The 18,648-nt window shown below is 48.6% G+C and overlaps 1 protein-coding gene across 1 annotated transcript in view; it reads left to right on the top strand.

Annotated features, from left to right (window-relative positions):
* LOC135976162 (myelin-oligodendrocyte glycoprotein-like) overlaps window positions 1-18,648 on the top strand; it is a 29,932-nt gene that overhangs the window by 10,487 nt on the left and 797 nt on the right. The window lies entirely within an intron of this gene.

The following is an 18,648-nucleotide window of genomic DNA, read 5'->3' as shown; positions in this document are numbered from 1 at the left end:
ACAGCTATCCACTCACACATAGAAGAAGCATTGGTGGATCTTTGTGACACAAAGACATTTTCTACTCTCGATCTACAGAATGCATATCACCAAGTTATACTACAGGAGGACAGAGAGATCTCACAGCATTATTACACTTGAGGATCTATTCCACTTGAAACATGCACCATACGGACTTGTATTGGCACCCAGCATTTTCCAAAGAATAATGTCAGTGATTCTGAAGAATCAGCCTGGAGTCCAGTATTATTTGGATGAAATTATTGTGTTTGGGAAGACTTGTGAGGAACATGAAAAACATTTCCATGCAGTACTAAATAGGGTGACCAGACAGCAAGTGTGAAAAGTCGGGACAGAGGGTGGGGGTTAATAGGAGCCTATATAAGTGTAACCCTTCTGCCCATCTAAGTTGGCAGCAACAAGGGCCGGGTTCTGTATCTAGGGGTTTCGTTTCAATAACGCAATGCAAAACCGGCTCGAGCCCCCACCCAGTGACCTGGGACAATTACATACCACCCCCTGGGCACCTCTAAGAGGCAATACTTCCCCTCTCGCAAGCACGGAGTCTGAGTGTAACAGAAAATGTTTAATAACATGAGGTAAACAACATCAGCATTAAATGGAAAAACACCACAACTAGAGTTTTAGACCAAACCATGAGCAAAGACCCACCCCAGCAAATTGGGCCGTGTCCTCTCCCGTTGGTTCTTGAAACCAGCGACCCAAGAATCACCAAAGTCCCAAAAGTCCACCAATCCCAAAGTCTCTTGGGTCCAGCAACCCAAGAATCACAAAAGTCCCAAAAGTCCGACAACCCCCCAAAGTCTCTGTCCATGATCAGTGCAGCCCCAGAGTTCAAGGGGGGGTGGGGGGTGAGCAGGGTGTTAAGGGCACCTTACGTGATCCGAGGCCAACCGGCTGCTTCTCCGTGGGGTTCCACTGCAGCCTTCACCACGAACTGCTCCACTCCACCCACAGTCCCACGAACTGCTCTGGCAGCTGCTCCGCTCACCGACCTGTGAGCCGCGCTGCTCCGCTCCGCTCCGCTCACCGACCTGTGAGCCGCTCCGCTCCGCTCCGCTCACCGACCTGTGAGCTGCACCGCTCCGCTCACCGACCTGTGAGCCGCTCCGCTCTGCTCCAGCCGTCCCATGGGCCGCTCCCACAAGGCTCTGCTCTGCTAGCTGCTCCTCCAGCCGCTCCGCTCCGCTCCGCTCACTCCCCGCTAAGCTAGGTTAGCTTAGCTATAGCTTCAGGCTCCCCCACTAGTTAACACAGCCTCAGTGATCTCAGCTCTTAAATAGCGTTAGCTCTTTTGTGATTTCAGCTCTTAGTGATTTCAGCTAGTAGTAGGGGAGCCCCAGTGCTGGTGCACTATTGGCCCAAAGCGAACTCAGCTCAGCAGTCTGTAACTAGACTCCTAAGGGAATCAAAGTTAGCTCTGACATTCAACAGTGGAGAGAGGAGGTAGTGCAATTGGTGTTTCAACCCCCTTGGGGAGGGGGCCACACCATCAGGTACAAATACCTGTCCCCATCCTCTCTCAATTCACTGGGTTTTGTAACCCATGCCCCTTGACAAGCAAATGCTACTTAGGTAATGGTGAATGACTCACTCAGTCCTTCTGTCATACACCAGTTCCACTGGCCTTGATTCACAGAATCAGGGTAACAAAACTTTATTCTTCCTGCCCCAATAACAGAGAAACTGGGGATCCCACACCAGCCAAAGTAACCACTTTGAGTTGCTGTTGTTTCCTGCCAGGCGAGTGGGTGTGCCTATGCAAACAAGATCAGCCCCTGGAGTTCTTTTCCACACTCGCCATAATTCACCACCAGATGTCAGGGTAGAGCTCATCCTGACTCTGCTTACATCCTCCCCCCAGCCGAAAATTTGTCGTCCCGACAAATCACTCTCCCTGTTATAACAACTCACTGGTTCCCTCCAAAGGGCCTCAGATAACCCACTTTAGCTTCCACAAGCCTGTGTGCTAAACATATTGGTTCCTCACTAGTTACCCCAGGTGCATCATAAGTCAACCGTTTTACTGGTCTTATTACCCTGTCTCGTCTATTGAGAATCTCTGTTGCCGTGGTGCGCGGGACAGCCTCTTGAACGATGGATGGAGAGGTTTCCTTTGAGGGTCCCTCGGCTACTGGCATAGGCCCCTGCATTTCTAGTTCTAACAGTGGAGGGTCCAAGGTGCCCAGGACATCCTCCACCTGTAAGTCTCCACTGTCCAATAACCTGGGTGTGTCATCACATGGGGGTCCCACCAGTCGCTCAGGGGTGTCAGGAATGGGCCTAAATACTTCTGCCATGGGGTTTAGGGCGGGAGAAGAAGAGCTCTCTTTTGATTCAGCCGATCGAGACTGAAATCTTGTCTCCATCCCAGGATACACCATGGTTGTGTCTTCCTCCTCAGACTCACTCTCGGATGTGCTGCCTGGGGGTAGGTTAGCTGCAGGGGGCTGGCTGTCCACGTTGGAGGGCGGCTTTGGTCCAGCACCTTCGTTCTGCCCAGTTGCCCTGTTGTGGCCCCACTCATACGGGGTGCCTACCAATTCCCCCACAGGGAGCAAAAGGTTTCTATGCACTGTCTTTGTCTGCCCTGGACCCTCTTCAGGTTTGATCTTGTAGACCGGCAGATCTCCTAGCTTTTCCATCACCAAGTAAGGTATTGCCTTCCATCTGTCGGCTATCTTGTGTTTGCCAGCAATACCCAAATTTCGCAGCAGAACTCTGTCCCCCGGCTGGAGTTCTTGCAGACGTACCCTAGCATCATATCGATGTTTGTTGCGGTCGGCGTTCTTCCGAGCCGCAGATGTAGCTAAGTGATAAGCATCCCGCAGCTTTTCTCTCAGTCGGGATACATATTGCTGATGAGTTTCATAGCTATCTCCATCCTCTGATACACCAAAGCACAGGTCTATGGGTAATCTTGGTTCTCGTCCAAACATTAAGAGATATGGGGTGACTCCTGTAGCATCATTCTTTGTGGCATTGTAGGCGTGCACCAGATATGCAACATGTTGGCTCCAGGTTGCTTTCTGCTCTGGTCGCAAAGTCCCCAACATATCTAATAGGGTTCGGTTGAACCTCTCTGGCTGAGGATCACCTTGCGGGTGATAAGGCGTTGTTCTAGACTTCTTAATTCCCGCTATCCTCAGCACCTCCTTCAGAAGATGACTCTCAAAGTCCCGCCCCTGATCCGAGTGTATCCGGGCTGGAAATCCATAAACTGAGAAATATTTCTCCCACAGTACTCGAGCAACCGTGGTGGCCCTCTGATCACGCGTGGGATATGCCTGCGCATATCGTGTATAATGGTCAGTCACTACTAGAATGTTCCCAATATTCCTCTTGTCTACTTCTAAAGACAAGAAATCAATGCATACCAGTTCCAAAGGTTTGGTGCTGGTGATGTTCTTGAGATATGCAGCCCTCGTGGGCAGAGTTTTCCTTTGAACACATCGAGCGCAGGTCTCACATTTCCTGCGAACATCTTCAGCCATCCGAGGCCAATAGAATCTACTACGAAGAAGTTCCAGGGTCCTCTCCATCCCTAAATGTCCAAAGTCATCATGCAGGGCCCTCATGGCCAGGGCTCTGTACTCTTTTGGCAGCACTAGCTGTGCTCGTTGCTTTTGTAAAGGGTCTGTGGTCACTCGATGTAGCACTCCCTGAATCAGTTTTAGTTTGGTCCATTCTCTCAATAGTAGTTTACCCTCCGGGTTAGGTGGGACAACCACAGCTGGGCTTCGCCCCTCCCTTTTGGCAAGTAGTGTATCACGAATGCCAATATCTTGCAGCTGGGCTTCCTGCCAGTCAGCCGCATTGAGCATGGGCAAAGGAGATTGGTCCAACGCAATATAGTTCACTGAAGCAGAAGGCACGCATTCAGGGGGCAGGCCCAAAGCTTCTGCAGCACATCCATGAAGACTCTCATGGGACTCTGGCTCCCGGCGACTCACACTGCAAATAGCCCTCACTCCATCTGTGGGTATCACAGCGACTCCTGGTGCCTGTGGACGCCTGGACAATGCATCTGCATCTACATTGCTTCTCCCTGATCGGTATTGAATGCTGAAGTCATAGCTAGCCAAAGCGGCCACCCATCTTTGCCCTGTAGCATCCAGCTTAGCACTTGTTAACACATAGGTCAGTGGGTTGTTGTCTGTCCACACCTGGAACTGAGCACCATATAAGTAGTCTCGAAATTTCTCAGTGATGGCCCATTTCAAGGCCAAGAACTCCAGCTTGTGGGTGGGATAGCGAGTTTCACTATCAGACAGTCCTCGGCTGGCAAAGGCTACAGGTTTACGTCTTCCTTCCACTTCCTGGTACAGTACTGCTCCCAGACCCTCCAAACTGGCATCAGTATGCAGGATAAATGGCTTGCTTGGGTCAGCAAAGACTAGGACTGGAGCATGAGTTAGGCAAGTAATGATTTCTCAAAAAGCCCTTTCACATCTCTCATCCCACCGTGGCCCAAATGGTTCGAAGGGGCCATAGTGTCTCTGCACAGGAGGCTTTGGGGACCTTCCCTTATTCTTGGTCTTAGATTTGTTCCTGCTGGACTGGTATCCCCTGGTAAGATCATTCAGAGGTTTTACAATCGTAGCATAGTTTTTCACAAATCTGCGATAGTAGCCACTAAACCCAAGAAAGGTCTTGAGTTCTCTGTAGTTACTTGGACATGGCCATGTAGTGAGGGCTTCTATTTTATCGGGATCAGTACTCACACCCTCTTGGGACACGATGTGACCCACATACTTCACTGAGGTCCTGCAGAACTGGCATTTGTCAATTGAAAGCTTCAAACCATAATCCTCTAACCTATCAAGCACTTTAAGAAGTCTTTCTTCATGCTCCTCCAAGGTTCTTCCAAACACTATCAGGTCATCCAAATAAACTAACACTTGCAGTAAATTCATGTCTCCCACAACTTTCTCCATAAGACGTTGAAATGTGGCAGGTGCTCCAGAGATCCCTTGGGGCATGCGTTCAAACTGATAAAACCCTAATGGGCAGATGAAGGCTGTCTTCTCCTTATCTGCTTCACCCAGAGGGATCTGGTAGTATCCACTCCGAAGATCCAACACAGAGAACCACTGGCTTCCCAGCAAACAGTCTAAGGCATCTTGGACTCGAGGCATTGTGTACTGGTCAACCACAGTACGGCGGTTTAGGGTGCGGTAGTCAATACACATCCGGATTTTCCCATTCTTTTTACGGACCACCACAATGGGTGAGGCATATGGGCTGCGGGACTCTGTAATGATGCCATTCGCAGCCAGCTCCTGAAGATGTTGTCGCACATCTTCCATCTCGGAGAGGGCAATCCTCCTAGATCTCTCCCTGAAAGGTCGAGAGTCATGTAGTCTGATGTTGTGCTCTACTCCTTTTGCACATCCCACATCCCACTCATGCAATGAGAACACCTTGGATCTTTCACAAAGTTTCCTCCTCAGGCGATCTTTCCACTCCTCGGACAACGGTGAATCTCCAAAGTCAAACTTTGCAGGGTCTATTGGCGGAACTTGAGTCTCACACTGGGGTTTTACAATTGATTCAGGCTCAAAGAGATCCGCTATCTTTTGTCCTTGCTTCACAACAACATCTCGACTTGTTTCATTAGCAATCAGTATAGTCACCTTTTCCTGGGCTTCAGCAGGTAGGGTTATGACTCCACTGGGGACCAGCACTCCTTCCGGGAGCTCTCCTTCAACCGGCTGCTCTACCATTGCTAATGCCCCTTTACTGCCTTTCAGCCGAGTACTCATGACAAGCACTTCTTGCTCCGTCCTTGCAGGCACTACTAACGGGGTTGTGCCCATGTACTTCAGCGCCCCAATCGGTAGCTCAGATGTCTCCTTTTTAGCACCCTCAATCTTCCTATAGGCTTCAGCACAAAGCGTATGGATCATCAGGGTATTCAGGTACTGGTCCCCAGCCCGTCGTCTGCAGTAATCCGCGAGCACCTTGAAGAGACTGGAGTTGGTCCCTATCAGCACAGACACATCAGAGGTCCCTTTAGGGTCAGGGCATATTAATGCAGCTGTGTCCACCTCTTCTCTTACCCCAGCAACCTCCTCTGGGAATTCCAGGTGCACTATGACATACCCTTGGTAGGGGTATTCATCCATGCTGAGGCCACACAGACCAACGCCAGTCAGTGGCTGTATAGGCAGGTGCCTAAGCATTTGTTGGTAGAATGACTGAAATATAATAGTCACTTGAGATCCAGTGTCAAGCACAGCTTTACACTCCACCCCTTCAATCTTCACCATGACCTCTGCTCGAGGCCCTATCAGTCCTGCGGGGATCCCAGCTGGACAGTCTTTTCTGGGGGAATCTTCAAATCCTGCAGGCCTGGGTGGTCCCCGTCCCCGGACTCTCTGACAGCTACCAGATCTCTCCCAACTGATCCTCAGCTTTCCATACACTAAGGAGGGGTTTTCTTCATTATGGCACTTGGCAGCACTGTGTCCATCCTGACCACATCGGTAGCAGAAGAATTGTCCTTTCCCTCTTCGCCCAGATGGGATGGTGGCTCTAAATGCTGACTTCTCCATCGCCACGGTCAGAGGCTCCTTATTCCCGGAAGTCTTAGCTTGGTCAATGGTGCTTTGCAGTTCAGCTATCCGTTCTGTCAGGACCTGCACTTGTTGGGCAAGTTCCTCTGTGGTGCTCACCATCAGTACACTGGCCATTTGCAGTGGTGTTGTGCCGGCTGGCTCCAATGTTTGGGCTTCCCAAAACTCGCTGGCAGCCTGCCTTTCTTCCTCTTCTCTGACCTCCTTTATCAGCTGGGAATAACTTGGGGGATGTTCCCGTCGTTCTCTTAGCCGGAGATGGAGTAGAATCGAGTTCTGATATTGAGCTCCTCTTACAATTTGAGCCAGTCTGGTCCGATCCATCTGTTCAGCAGTCACTGCACCCCTCATGACAGCTCTCTGAAGCAGTCTTTCCAGCCTCTGTATATAGGCTGAAATCTTCTCGCCAATTTGCTGTCGGGAATTAAGGAACTTACAGTAACTGTCTTCAGGGCCCTCTACACTCCCAAAGGTATGATCAAGGGCCTCTAGGCAGTCCTTCACACTGACCCCAGGGTCAATGAGCTTCAGGGTGCGAATCACATCTAATGCTGGGCCACTAAGGCTCTCTATCAGACATCTTCGCTTTTCTGCATCAGGTACGGCCCACTCCTGCAGCATTTCAGTGGTATGCTCCAACCAGGGTTCGAACTCCTCTGCCCCAGCAAATAACCTTAACTCACGACAAGAGTTTGACCTAGCATGGGACAACACAACCTTTTCCAATATTTGCCCCAGTGCTTTTGTCCAATCATTGGCTGAGGCTGTGGCCCCTGAGCTAGAGGCTGCAGGGCCGGGGCCCAACAAACCCGACATATTAGCCATTATACAAACAGTAATTTCCTCAAAATATAACCACAATTGTTTCCCAATGCAGGGGAACACTCAACAGGTGCTTGCGAGGGGTACTGACCCAGGGGATCCCGGACGAGCCCCCAAAAATGTAACCCTTCTGCCCATCTAAGTTGGCAGCAACAAGGGCCGGGTTCTGTATCTAGGGGTTTCGTTTCAATAACGCAATGCAAAACCGGCTCGAGCCCCCACCCAGTGACCTGGGACAATTACATACCACCCCCTGGGCACCTCTAAGAGGCAATACTTCCCCTCTCGCAAGCACGGAGTCTGAGTGTAACAGAAAATGTTTAATAACATGAGGTAAACAACATCAGCATTAAATGGAAAAACACCACAACTAGAGTTTTAGACCAAACCATGAGCAAAGACCCACCCCAGCAAATTGGGCCGTGTCCTCTCCCGTTGGTTCTTGAAACCAGCGACCCAAGAATCACCAAAGTCCCAAAAGTCCACCAATCCCAAAGTCTCTTGGGTCCAGCAACCCAAGAATCACAAAAGTCCCAAAAGTCCGACAACCCCCCAAAGTCTCTGTCCATGATCAGTGCAGCCCCAGAGTTCAAGGGGGGGGGGGGTGAGCAGGGTGTTAAGGGCACCTTACGTGATCCGAGGCCAACCGGCTGCTTCTCCGTGGGGTTCCACTGCAGCCTTCACCACGAACTGCTCCACTCCACCCACAGTCCCACGAACTGCTCTGGCAGCTGCTCCGCTCACCGACCTGTGAGCCGCGCTGCTCCGCTCCGCTCCGCTCACCGACCTGTGAGCCGCTCCGCTCCGCTCCGCTCACCGACCTGTGAGCTGCACCGCTCCGCTCACCGACCTGTGAGCCGCTCCGCTCTGCTCCAGCCGTCCCATGGGCCGCTCCCACAAGGCTCTGCTCTGCTAGCTGCTCCTCCAGCCGCTCCGCTCCGCTCACTCCCCGCTAAGCTAGGTTAGCTTAGCTATAGCTTCAGGCTCCCCCACTAGTTAACACAGCCTCAGTGATCTCAGCTCTTAAATAGCGTTAGCTCTTTTGTGATTTCAGCTCTTAGTGATTTCAGCTAGTAGTAGGGGAGCCCCAGTGCTGGTGCACTATTGGCCCAAAGCGAACTCAGCTCAGCAGTCTGTAACTAGACTCCTAAGGGAATCAAAGTTAGCTCTGACATTCAACAGTGGAGAGAGGAGGTAGTGCAATTGGTGTTTCAACCCCCTTGGGGAGGGGGCCACACCATCAGGTACAAATACCTGTCCCCATCCTCTCTCAATTCACTGGGTTTTGTAACCCATGCCCCTTGACAAGCAAATGCTACTTAGGTAATGGTGAATGACTCACTCAGTCCTTCTGTCATACACCAGTTCCACTGGCCTTGATTCACAGAATCAGGGTAACAAAACTTTATTCTTCCTGCCCCAATAACAGAGAAACTGGGGATCCCACACCAGCCAAAGTAACCACTTTGAGTTGCTGTTGTTTCCTGCCAGGCGAGTGGGTGTGCCTATGCAAACAAGATCAGCCCCTGGAGTTCTTTTCCACACTCGCCATAATTCACCACCAGATGTCAGGGTAGAGCTCATCCTGACTCTGCTTACATAAGAAAAAGACCCAAAAATCGGGACGGTCCCTATAAAATCGGGACATCTGGTCACCCTAGTACTAAACCACATCAAAACTGCAGGGCTGAAACTGAATTTCGCCAAATGCCAATTCTGACAAACAGAGTTGTTATTTCTGGGGCACATAATTATGGAGACTGGATTGAAACCTGACCTGGACCACATCATGGTGGTTAAAAACCACCACCTCCAAGAGACACACAAACCTTACATGCTTTCTTAGTTTTTATGTCATGGTATGCCAAGTTTATTCTGAACAACACTTCAGTCACCGTTACAAACATACTCCAGGGAATCTCGAGCTTGGCCTGGATGACTGTTGCACAAGTTGTTTTGAAACAGTGAAAGATTTGATTGAAAATAGTCCAGCACTTGCATTGTTTGACCCTGCCTCAGACTACAGACTGGGAGCAACACTTACTCAAATCCAGGATGACAACATGGAGGACACTGTTGCATTTGCTTGAAGAACACTTACAGAAGCTGAGAGGAAGTATTCATCTGTTGAAAAGAAAGCACTTGCTTGCTATGGACTATGGAAAAATGGAGAACTTAGCTCTGGGGCCAGACTTTCAAGTCGCATACAGATCATAGCTCTTTGACGACACTGTTAACTTCTAAAGGACTTGGATGAGTGGGAGGCCAGATTGCTAGATGGTCAGCAAGACTACTTTCAGAGTAGCAGCCGTGTTAGTCTGTATCCGCAAAAAGAACAGGAGGCTGTCACCTTCAGCCCCCAACTAAAACCTCTCCAGCGCATCATCAGAGATCTACAACCTATCCTGAAAGATGATCCTTTACTCTCACAGATCTTGGGAGACAGACCTGTCCTCGCTTACAGACAACCCCCCAACCTAAAGCAAATACTCACCAGCAACCACACATCACTGAACAAAACCACTAACCCAGGAACCTATCCTTGTAACAAACCCCGATGCCAACTCTGTCCACATATCTATTCAAGTGACATCATCATAGGACCTAATCACATCAGCCATACCATCAGGGGCTCGTTCACCTGCACATCTACCAATGTGATATATGCCATCATGTGCCAGCAATGCCCCTCTACCATGTACATTGGCCAAACCGGACAGTCTCTACGCAAAAGAATTAATGGACACAAATCTGACATCAGGAATCATAATACTCAAAAACCAGTGGGAGAACACTTTAATCTGTCTGGTCATTCAGTGACAGACCTGCGGGTGGCTATATTACAACAGAAAAACTTCAAAAACAGACTCCAACGAGAGACTGCTGAGCTGGAATTGATATGCAAACTAGACACAATCAACAAAGGATTGAATAAGGACTGGGAATGGCTGAGCCATTACAAACATTGAATCTATCTCCCCATGTAAGTATTCTCACACTTCTTTCAACCTGTCTGTACTGGGCTAGCTTGATTATCACTTCAAAAGTTTTTTTTCTCTTAATTAATTGGCCTCTCAGAGTTGGTAAGACAACTCCCACCTGTTCATGCTCTCTGTATGTGTGTATATATATCTCCTCAATATATGTTCCATTCTATATGCATCCGAAGAAGTGGGCTGTAGTCCACGAAAGCTTATGCTCTAATAAATTTGTTAGTCTCTAAGGTGCCACAAGTACTCCTGTTCTTTTAGCAAGGACCTAGGGGTCACAGTGGACGAGAAGCTGGATATGAGTCAACAGTGTGCTCTTGTTGCCAAGAAGGCTAACGGCATTTTGGGCTGTATAAGTAGGGGCATTGCCAGCAGATCGAGGAACGTGACCGTTCCCCTTTATTCGACATTGGTGAGGCCTCATCTGGAATACTGTGTCTAGTTTTGGGCTCCACACTACAAGAAGGATGTGGAAAAATTGGAAAGAGTCCAACGGAGGGCAACAAAAATGATTAGGGGTCTGGAGCACATGACTTATGAGGAGAGGCTGAGGGAACTGGGATTGTTTAGTCTCCAGAAGAGAAGACTGAGGGGGGATTTGATAGCAGCCTTCAACTACCTGAAGGGGGGTTCCAAAGAGGATGGAGCTCGGCTGTTCTCAGTGGTGGCATGTGACAGAACAAGGAGCAATCATCTCATGTTGCAGTGGGGAGATCTAGGTTGGATATTAGGAAAAACTATTTCACTAGGAGGGTGGTGAAGCACTGGAATGCGTTACCTAGGGAGGTGGTAGAATCTCCATCCATAGAGGTTTGTAAGGCCCAGCTTGACAAAGCCCTGGCTGGGATGATTTAATTGGGGATTGGTCCTGCTTTGAGCAGGGGGTTGGACTAGCTGACCTTCTGAAGACTCTTCCAACTCTAATCTTCTACGATTCTATGACACTTTAACATTACATGTAGAAAATAATCATGTATTACAATCAAATTGATTGAGAAATTGAACAATTCCATAGAAGTTTGAAAGACAGTCTGGAGACAGCTATGCTGGAAAGAAAAGTGTGGACAACCTTCACTACGATTACTTTTAAATCTACAGGGCTACACGCCATGCCACAACACAAAAGTCACCTGCTGAATTATTGCACGGTAGAGAGATGCATGCTAAATTAAACATTGCTGGATTACATGGGCCTATATCTGATATATCATTGCTGCCGGATATCAGACAAACAGTTCAATGAAAACCACAAAAATATAAGATGCAGATAAATGCTGTGGGGTCAGGGAACTGAAATTCAAATGTGGCTTGTTTATAGAAGTATGAAAACCTGGAATGTTAGGAAAAGGAGAACCCAGGTTCACTTCCCCACTGAAAATTGTTTCTAAAAAGGACTATGACACTCCGTACCTCAGAGTAGCACTCTGGAACTCCCATATTCATCACTGTCATAGAATTATGATATGTTTTGTACGAAGTTTGCCTTGAGAGGTATCATGTTAAAAGTCTTGATCTGTTGAACATTAATATCCTGTTGGATTGTATGTGCTATCATGGTATAGGAAGTTATGAAGTTTTGCTATGTATGTGTTACTGAAATATGTTGTGAGGTTGGGAACACCCACAACCAACCTTTCAGGTGCAACAATGGAGGAGGCAGACAGGGGTTAATGGCTCATCAACACCCATCAAGGAAAGGATCTCAGAAACTGTATACAATGGAAACTTCTCAGAGAGAACACGTAGACAATGGAGACTGCTTGACCAATGGAGACTACCTGATCCCCACACCACAGCAAAGGATTTTTCCAACAAGCTGGAAGAAACTATAAAAGAGGGGAAGTGACATCATCACTTGGCCTCACTCCCCCCCACAACTCAACACCTGGAAACATGTTTGGAGGACAAAGACTTTGTATGTGGGAGGGTGGTTTCAGGCTGGAAAAGAGTCCCAGCCTGTGTATTGAGGAACTATACTATCCTGTTTAGTTTATAGAACTCAGATTGTGAATTTACTTTTATTTCTTAGGTAACCAACTTTGATCTCTACATTCGCTACCTATAATCACTTAAAATCTATCTTTCTGTAGTTTATATTTTACCTAAAACAGTGTGGTTTGGTTGAAGTGCTTGGGAAATCTCAGCTCAGTTTACATCGAAGCAGGGCCAGTCTGGGTAATGAACTTATTCTGGTTAGGCTTCTGACCAGGGGCAAGATGGTACAGCTCTGCGGTGCAAGGCTGGGGAGCTGGGGGGAATTGGCTGGGGAGCTGGGGGGGGAATTGGCTGGAGCCTCCCTATTGTTGGTTCATGAATGACTGGGAGAAGCATTCATGTAACTCAGTTGGGTGTGTTGCTGTCTATGGATGGCTGTGTAAGGGTAGTGCCTGCCAGGGGTATGTGGCTTGACACAGCATCACAGTGTGAGGGGCACCCCATGTTGGAGGGACAGAGGGCTCAGTGGTCCCACAGTCTATGTTGCACCCCAGGGACTCCGTCACAAGGACCTCACGCTTACAAGCTGTCAGATGGTCAGTCTGGAGCACTATTCATCTTGCCCCTGCTTACTAAGACATAGTGCAATGTTTCGGACTATCTAACTAGCCCTTTGCTGCTGACAATACAAGATAACTGACAGGATATTGGGCCTGACAAATATGCTGTCAGAGTCTGACAGCCAACTGTATTGGCTAGAGACTGTGTTCTGTAATTATTAAAGGAACAGTCTTCTATTATAACTAGAATTCTAATTACAGTTACATAACTACTTCTTAGTTATTGTTTATTTGCTAATTACATTATTTATGTTTATTATAGTAGCAGGTTATTGGATTAGTATTACTGCCGTAAGATTGAGTTTGTTCTAAGACGAGGGAAATGTGGTGTTGTTAGATCCAGCATTGATTGCTGAGAGCTGTAGTCTTTGTTTAGAAGCCAACAGGAAACAGGAAGTGTAAATATGGGTGTTGCTTCATTGTTGTCATAATAAACCTTGTTGGATTTCACCCTTTTGGTCTCAGCTTCCACTGCTCAGCAAAGAATGAGATAATATTCAGTTAGGTAATAAATACACCATGATCTCCCCAGGCAGAGCTGCCAAGCAGCTCCTGGTGTCTTTTCACAATGAGGCTGCCAGAATGTGACTTAGGGCTTTCCTACACTAGGGGGGGCTACAGTGGCACTCTAGCTATGCCGCTGCAACCCCATAGTGCAGATGCAGACTAAAGCGATGGCAGGGTTTTCCCATTGCTGTAGGTAATCCACCTTCCCAAGCAACAGGAGCTAGCTCAATAGAAGCACTCTATTGTAATTCTTCACACCCCTGAGTGACATAGCTGTGTCAATCTACATTTTAAGTGTAGACCAGGCCTTAGAGCCTCTGGCCTTCTCTGCATGGGAAAGTTGTATCAGTTTAAATTAAATTGGTTTTTAATCCAGTTTATTTAGATGAGTGCGAACTCCTATGTGGACGCTCCTACATCCGTTTAAAGCTGGGGTCTCAAACTCAATTTACCTTAGGGCCACTGCCAGTCCTCAAATCCTCCCAGTGGGCCACTAGTGTCACTGAAGATGGTGCTCAGAAAAGAAAACGTTTATATTGTATTTTTTTATTTTGAGTTTCTTAGAAATAATAAAACTGTTATGCAACTTTATACAATTCTTCGCCTGCCAGAGAGTTTTTAGTGTTTGCCAGACACCTGGCAATGCTTCAGTTGTGTCAGTTTGTTGATGTTTGGCCTCAGTGACTGTGCAGTTGAAACCTTCAGGATTGCAGCAAGGTGTGCATCAGATAGTTGTGTTTGGTATTTTGACTTGTTTATATTCATTGTGGAAAAACGTGATGCTGCCTCGATGGCTGACTCTGCCCGGCAACTAATGATGCTTCCTCCATGGCTGATTCTGCCCGGCAACTAATGATGCTGCCTCCATGGCTGACTCTGCCCAGCCATTAGTGATGGTATCTCTGTCCCTCTCCCCCAGCCAATGGAAGCTGCAGGGGCCGCGCCTGCAGCAAACATTGCTGGCAGCGTGTCTGCATGCGTTTCTCCTCCGCAGGCCGCAGTGGGGAGGTTCTTGGGCCACAGATGGCCCGCAGGCCGGGACCTTGAGACCCCTGGTTTAAAGGCAGCTATCACTGGTTTAGTTAAACCTGTTCCAAACTGAGTTAAAATAAACAATAAAACAAAAGGCCTCTCTTACACAACAATCAGTTTCATGTGGCTTTTTGCACCAGTTTAACTAGATGGTTTTCAACTTACACCTTGTGTTAAATCACTGCAGCTTCACAAGGTCTTTGTTTAGCAACGTAGTCACGAAAACCTGCAGCAACCCATGGTCTACCCTAGGAGTTTGTTCCTAGTAGCTATGCCAGAGTACACTGTCTTCAGATGTTGATAGATATTTGGCTGTGTGTGTGTTCTTTCAGCGTGCTTTCCAGCTCTGCGCAGATAGCAGAGACAGCAGGCTGTGATTGAACCACCCAATAAATTCACAGACTCAGTTTTCAGCAAAGGTACTTGGTCAGGTTTATTGCTGACGAGGCATGGTACTAATGCCCTGGCTCAATGGTTACAGGTACACTAACACATGTATGCCTGTGGCAATGGACCAGCTCAGTGAATGGCCCCGACTTTCCATTTTCCCCTCGGCCAGACAAAGACACCCTCTCTGAGATACATCTTTATACACAGATACAAACAAGTTACTCATTACTCCTGATGTACCAGGGTGCCACCCTCTGACGTATTAGGGTGCCACCCATTGATGTATCCAGGAGCCACCCATTACCTTGTACATGTTGGTTCGATCAAAAAATCTCTATCCATCATGCTGTCATCTTGACTTTTTCCTTAAGATGGGTCAGCGTGTTCCTGTTCTCTTTGGGGAACGTGTTTGCTATCCAGATGTTCTGGTGCCACCTTTCTGGAATGTGTTTGCATATATGTGTGCCTAACACTACTTAGGAATGTGTGTTTCTGCAATATCAGCCCTATTCTTGCCAGATTCTGTCTGCTTGCAAGCAGGCAAAACCCGACTTTGCTTCTTTGCTTTATATCAACAAAACTACTTTAGTTCAGGTTAGGGTGACCAGACAGTGAAAAATCGGGACGGGGGTGGGGTGTAATAGGAGCCTATATAAGAAAAAGACCCAAAAATCGGGACTGTCCCTATAAAATCGGGACATCTGGTCACCCTAATTCAGGCCTCAGGCCTCACACCAGGCCTCTGATACAAGGGCTTATGTTTCAGGCCCTCTTCCTACTACATAAACTATACCAGCAAAACGGTCCTGATGGTTTATACCGGCAAAGTGACTTTGTACCACCTTATTTCACCCACCCTGAGCAAATCAAGTTTTACGGGGAATGGTCACAGCTTTGCCAGTATAACCGTATTTACACTAGGGGTATCTTGCTTTCTAGCATTCCCAGGCAACTGAGAGTATCTTCCTTATGAGTGTGCTACAGAATTCAGGAAACAGAGCAGGACCAGGGATATAAAGTTTAAACCAGAACTCTCGTTATAACATGACAAGATGGCTCCTACAAACTTTCAGCATACAGCCTCTGCGTGTATCTACTTCATGTGAGAGACCCCTGATAATGGGAGGCCTTCTGGTGATTAAACAACTAATTTTAAAGAGACTATAAATACAATATACTTCTGCATCACCCTTGCTTCATTCTTTAAACTTGTCCCAATAAATAACTGAACTTCTCAAACAAACAGGCCAGAGGCATGAGTAGAGAATTACAGCACTGAGTGCTGTTAAATCTTCATCTGTATGGGTCTGAGACTGTTAACGCTTAAGCTGCTGGCACTTATTTTTACCACTGGCGCAATCTGTCATCCCTATGTGGGGAGGGATAGCTCAGTGGTTTGAGCATTGGCCTGCAAACCCAGGGTTATGAGTTCAATCCTTGAGGGGGCCACTTAGGGATCTGGGGCAAAATCAGTACTTGTAGGGTTACCATATTTCAACAAGCAAAAAAGAGGACGGGAGGAGCCCCGCCCTAGCCCCGCCCCTGCCCCTCCCACTTCCCGCCCCCCCAGAACCCCCAACCCTCCCCCCGTTCCTTGTCCCCTGACTGCCCCCTCCTGGGACCCCTGCCCCTAACTGCCCCCCAGGACTCCACTCCCTATCTAAGCCTCCTTGCCTCTTGTCCCCTGACTGCCCCAACCCTTATCCACACCCCCACCCCCAGACAGACCCCTGGGACTCCCACGCCCCATCCAACCACTCCCCACCCCCTGACAGCCCCCCCCCCACAGAACTCCCAACCCATCTAAACCCCTCTGCTCCCTGTCCCCTGACTGCTGCGATCCCTCTCCCCACTTCTACCCCCTGACAGCTCCCCCCCAGAACTCCCAGCCCCCTACCCCCCCGCTCCTTGTCCCCTGACTGCCCCCTCCTGGGACCCCTGCTCCTAACTGCCCCCCAGAACCCCACCCCCTACCTAAGACTCCCTGTTCCTTGTCCCCTAACTGCCCCCTCCTAAGACTCCCCCCAACTGCCCCCCAGGACCCTACCCCCTACCTGTACCCTGACTGCCCAAAACTTTTTCCACTCCCCCCAAAAAGCCCCCCCCGTTTCTTGACTGCCCCCTCCAGAACCTACCTGGCCCCCTTACCCTGCTGCTCAGAACAGGGTGTTGGGCTCTGTGCCAGCCGGACACATGGCTGAGCTCCCCAGCACAACAAAACCTGGTCCCTGGCCCTGCACAATGCTGCCGGACCGGGCTGCAGGAGGAGGAGCTGCCGGCTCAGAATGCAGGGAGGAGGAAGCTGCTCCGGAGTCCAGCCCGGGACTTTCCTGCAGCCCTCCCAGCTCTGCTCTGCCGGGGGAGGGGGAAATCCCGGACATTTTGAGTGCTTTACAAATTCCCCCCGGACGCTATTTTTAGCACGAAAAGGAGGACATGTCCGGGTAAATCCGGACGAATGGTAACCCTAAGTACTTGGTCCTGCTAGTGAAGGCAGGGGGCTGGACTCCATGACCTTTTAAGGTCCCTTCCAGTTCTAGGAGATAGGATATCTCCATTAATTTATTTTATTTTTATTAATGTATGTCATCTCTGTAGACAATTGTCATACGAATCCTGGTCGCAAATGTGTGTGTGAGAGAGAGAGCGCGGGGGGGGGGGGGGGGGGGGCGGGGAGGCAATAGGCCGCATGTCCTCCCCTTCCTTACTAAGGCTGTGGAGTAACTGCTCACCTGCTACTGCAACTTGGCACTTAAGGTTTCTAATCCTCAGCCCCTCATACATTCCATAGAGTCATAGATGTTAAGGCCAGAAGGCACTTTTATGATCATTTAATCTGACCCTCTGTATGACACAGGCCAGAGAATTTCTCCCAGTGATTCCTACATCCAGCCCAGTAACTTATGGGTGAGCTAGAGCAATTATTTATTAATGTATTTATTTTTAAGGAAGAGACTTACAATTCTGATTGAAGGACTACAGGAGATGAAGACTCCACCATGTCCCTTGTTCCAGTGATTTAAGTACACACATGTTGAAAAATTTGCACCATATTTTGTCTGGCTTCAACTTCCTGCCACTATAATTGTTATTTCCTGGAGCTCACAGCCAGTTTAGTTGGGCTGCTCGCTCTGTTCAATGATACACCTTATCATTTTATCCTGGATGTCTGGAATGTGTTTTCCAAAAAAGTAACTGTTGTGCTATAAAGGAAGCCCATGATATGCAGGGGGTTAGATGAGATGCTCTAAAGGTCTCTTCTGGCCATAAAGTCTCCTAATTTTGGAAACACTGAGTGTAGCATTGGGAGCAGCCTCTGATGTTTTACTGTCTATCCGGCTTGCTTCCTAGAATGAACACGCATTGAGTGGAGTGATCCACAGAGAGCAGCTCAAACCTTCAAAGTGTTAGGCCAGCAGCAGGACATTAGCACTTCAGGGGATGGGTGGGTGTGGTAGTGACATCACAAAGGCCTTTTGCAGGACCTGAGCCTATTGGTCAAAGGTGGTAGGGAGGTGGTGACCTCACAGAGAGATGCTGACATCAGCAAGGCAGGACGGAGCACAGGGCCAGGGAAACCTCAGGGACCCCTGTGGCTTTGCTTCAGCAAGTCTCCTTCTCGAGGTCTCTCATTCAGGACTGAGAGAGTATTAGGGTTCACGTACGTGAGTGCGAGGAGGAGCCTTTTTCGAGTTTTCTCCTTTCCTTTTACTGATTTTACTAGAAAATAGACATACCTGTTGAGAAGGTAAG

This window comes from Chrysemys picta, chromosome 17 (assembly GCF_011386835.1).
Source record: "Chrysemys picta bellii isolate R12L10 chromosome 17, ASM1138683v2, whole genome shotgun sequence".
Lineage (NCBI taxonomy): Eukaryota > Metazoa > Chordata > Testudines > Emydidae > Chrysemys > Chrysemys picta.
Note: the sequence above shows the minus strand (reverse complement) of the source record. Positions and strands in the feature narration are given on the sequence as shown.